Below are 4324 nucleotides of genomic sequence, written 5' to 3' on the forward strand. Positions count from 1 at the left end.
AATCACAGTAGAGGTGAGACAGTGACAGATGGTGTAGTTAATGCCTCTGTTTTTTTTATATACAAAACTCTGCACATCATTTAAATTCTTTCCACTTGTTGTCCTAATGGACAAAATAAACAGCAGCAGGTGGATGAAGCCCAGTCTGGCACATAGTGCATTTTTGTGCAGTGTGTGGTAGTCAAAGAAGAAATGGTTGATTTGTGTGTGTCTATGTTATGCATGTTTTTTCTCAAAATAAGTGTCAACTGTTTTTCCAAGTTTGCAATGTTTTCAGTTTTTCTACCATATTTGAATTGGGCTGAAACATCTTCTGAACAAATAATTGCATATAGACACGGTGTTCCCGTGAAGAGAAACATATAGGAGGTTCAGAAACAGAGTGAAGGTCAGTGGAAAGTTGTCAGATTTCCAGAAAGTCAATTGTGAGATATATCCACCATACAGCAGCACTACTGTTCAATCTGATATGGTATAACCTTTAAAAATCTTCTGTCCCAGATGTTTCTCTCAGATTTTGCTTGACACATATTGACACACTGACAAATGTTAAACAAAGTCTTGGTGGAAAAATGATAGTATCTTGTACTGTATTGCATAATTTACTAAACTACAGAGACCCTCAAGGGACATTGGAGAAAAAAAAGAAAGAAGATGAACTTTTGCGATCTCGCAACAGTTATTCTTCGTTTTTTTTCTCCATTGTCCCTTGTGGGCCGCCCTACTAAACATACTTTAAGTTTAAGTATCTATTTTCCAGTATTACTGAAAAATAAAATGAAAAATTAAACAAGGAAAGTTAAAGGAAAAAGAGCAGAAGTGATTTTTTGTCTAATGTAATTACTTTAGAACATTTTAGCATAACTCTCTGATGTTTATGGATGCTTGTTTCTTCCACCACAGCTACAGACAGAGGTAAGTCAAACAGTCAAGTTATCCCAAAATGTTAAAGTATTATCTCAAACTTTTTGACTTAATGGCTGATTATAACAAGATTTCAAATTACTTCTGAGTAATTCTAATGTGGCCACATATTGCAGCTTTTGGGTTCCATAGCAACAAAGTTATTGTCTAAGGCAACACTACAATATTCTCAAAATCTCATGTTAGAAAATGACAAAATGTTATAATGAAAGAAAAATGGGAAATAAAGTTGAATATAGAAACTAAATAGAGACTAAACAGACAAATTTAATTTGTGTTATTCTGTTGATTTGGCCTTTTTTCCCTTCTTTTTATTCCTGCAGTCTTACTATTTGTCTTTCCAACTGCACAGTTGGTGTGTAGCACCCACAATTTTGTTGTACATGTACAATAACAATAAAGAGCTTTATTTCCCCCCAGATGTCTGCAAACTCATCATTATCCACTCAGTCCTCTTTGGATCTCCACCTTTCCCCCATGAACATCTCGCTTCCATTATACATGTACTGTATGATCTCTAAACCGAGCTCCTACATCTATCGTGCAGTGAGCATCATTATCGTCTTCCTCGTCCTCCCCATCTGCATCCTCATCCTCCAACATGGTCTCCAAGAATGGAGAAAAAAGGCTCCACCTTCATAGAAGTACTGAGTCACTCTGACTGCTTCACCTACAACATCGTCATCATGGACCTGTTTGCTGTTTTAGCAAGTATCTTCATTTGTTGTGGTAGTGTCACGAAATATTTAAACATGTTATCCTGGGCGTTCTTTCTTTACTCTGTCTGCTGGTTTGGACTGATTTTCTTTTACATGCTGACTTGTGTGGAGCACTACATGGCTGCTGTTCATCCCATCACTTATCTGAGCTTAAGGAAAGAAAGATGGGTCAGAATCAGGAATATCAGCATAGGCTGTGTTTGGCTGCTTTGCTTTGCACTGTCAGGATTTACAATGATAGATGATATCATCATCTCCGTTGTGAATTTTTGCTTCTTGACATTGTTTTTAATCGTCTCCTCCTTCTGCAGCCTTTCTGTTCTCCGTGTCTTAATTCATTCAGGCCCAAGAGAAGAGAGCAGGAACAGAGACAGGGTTGACCAATCAAAGAAGAGAGCATTTTACACCATTGTGACCATAATGGGAATGATGGCGTTGATGTTTGCTTGGGATCTGAATTGGTCTGTAGTGTATACTGCAGGAGGACTTAATGGATGCATGTTAATGTCATGGGATTTCCTATTTAATCTTCCCTGCAACCTCTTGTTGCCTCTGCTGTTTCTATACAGAAAGGGTAAAGTTGTGTGTTGCAAGAACAACACGCAATGAATTTAAGAAGATTGCCTGGGAACATTTGGAGTCGTCTCTTCCTGTAGTTTTTGAGATGAGCAGATGACATCTAAAGATCTGACCCTGGGGACAAGCAGCTCCAGAAAAGCAACTGATGCCTTGTGGCCCACTAATTGATTTTGTATTTTCTGGCTTTGTCTCTGCTCATTTTTGATTTTCATTCATTTTTTTTCCTGCCAGATAATAACTTCCAATAATTTCCACCGTTTCCCCGTGGATTATAACTTAGATAAGATCTGGCTTTCCACTGTATTCCTGTGGGACTGAATTTCCAAGGGATGCTGCTTTTCTTTTTGTATTATTATTATCAACACAGAACAAAGACATAAGCACATCTTTGCAGGAACAACATGTAATGAGCAAAAAGAAGGTCTGGATGTTCCTGTTCTCTTCTCAGTCTTGCCTCTCAAAGCATTAGTAGGTTAATTAGATATAGGTATAATTTATGCAAATTGTTTTGTGAAGATTTTAATAAGGAGTTATCATTACAAAAAATGGACATGCTTTATTGATGTACAGAATTTAGAGGTATTTGGTGCTCAGACTCTGATAACCCGTTTCTGCTGAACCGAACCTCAGCTGTGATAGCGAGCAGAGCATCCTAGCTCTGTACTGCCAACTGGGTAATATTTATCACAGACTACACTTTTAAAACAAGATTTTTCAAACTCTAGTCCACGAGGGCCGTTATCCTGAATCTTTAACATCTGTCCCTGCTGCAACACATCTGAATAAAATTAGTAGGTCATTAGCAAGAGACTACAGAGCTTGACTGCATCCTGAGGTGGCAATTCAGCCATTTGATTCATGTTACAGAGGCTCAAGAGTGCATGAACATGGTGCAATAAAAGTAGATTTAGAAGTACTGTTTTTTTTTTTTAGAAAAAAACAAACAAACAACAACTTTTATTTAAATTTGACCTGCAGTCTATCTGGGTCAGATATAAACCAAGTTTAGGTGGAGTTTATTTTCGTTGTGCTGACTTTTTACAGTCAGTTACAATAACTCGTACTGCGTACTAGCTAGCATGACGGAGTTTCTATACAGCTGGGTCGGTGCTATGATGTTACTGATAGTGAACTTTATTTTATTCATAAGGTTAGTTAGTAGAGTTGCCAACCGTCCTGTAAAAAACGGAATCGTCCCTCATTTAGAGAAAATATTACGCGTTTCGTATTGAGCTGAAAAGGAACACAATTTGTCCAGGACTTCAGCTACAATGGAAAAAGACACAAAGCTGGAGTTATTCTGCATCGTTACGCTGTCAGCTGCCTCTTCTTCTCTCATTCTCTCCCCCTCCCTCTCCTGTTGTTACTTCAATCATGAAACTGATCAATGATCAGCTGATCGGTCCCACACCCGCTTTCACACCTTGGCGCATGTGATTAGAGGATCACCAGGGGGTCCTTTGTCCCTCCTTGGGGGGATACTCCCACTGGGTTTAAATCTGGGACTCTCGGCCATTTGACCTTAGAATTGAAGAAGCTTCTCGGATGAGAGGTGAAACGTCTTCAAGCAACTTAAAGAAGTCCAGACGCTTTTCTTTGCAAACTCCTTCGATCAGCTGATCGGCTTTTCTGTCGCAAGTCCCGTCTCTCTTGTTTGTTTCAGAGCTGAACAGGTGATGGAGAAACAGGTTTACCTTTTAGGTGACATGAATGAGTTGAAGGGAAGTTATGAACTGTTTCTGAGAGACAAATAACACCAGGATCCTTTTTGTGTAGCTGACAGCTGGTAACTGTGCAGGGGCGGATCTAGCAAAGTTTTGCCAGGGGGCCAGGTAGGGCATTAACAGGGAAAGGGGGGCACAAAGAAATACTTTTCTTACTTATTCTCATTTAAAATGTCTAGTTTTAATAAATAATTATCTGAATCTTACAACCAAAGTTTTTATCTGATGTAAAATGTATAGAAATCATACATATACCAACAAGACTGTACATCACTGTCACAACAGCGTTTGTTTTCATTCAAAGGCTTTAGGGCTTTAATACCTGGTGGGCCGGTCTCTAGTCAAAATGCCCGGGCCATTTTTTTTGTCCCAGTCCAG

Source organism: Oreochromis niloticus, unplaced genomic scaffold, assembly GCF_001858045.2.
Source record: "Oreochromis niloticus isolate F11D_XX unplaced genomic scaffold, O_niloticus_UMD_NMBU tig00002256_pilon, whole genome shotgun sequence".
NCBI lineage: Eukaryota > Metazoa > Chordata > Actinopteri > Cichliformes > Cichlidae > Oreochromis > Oreochromis niloticus.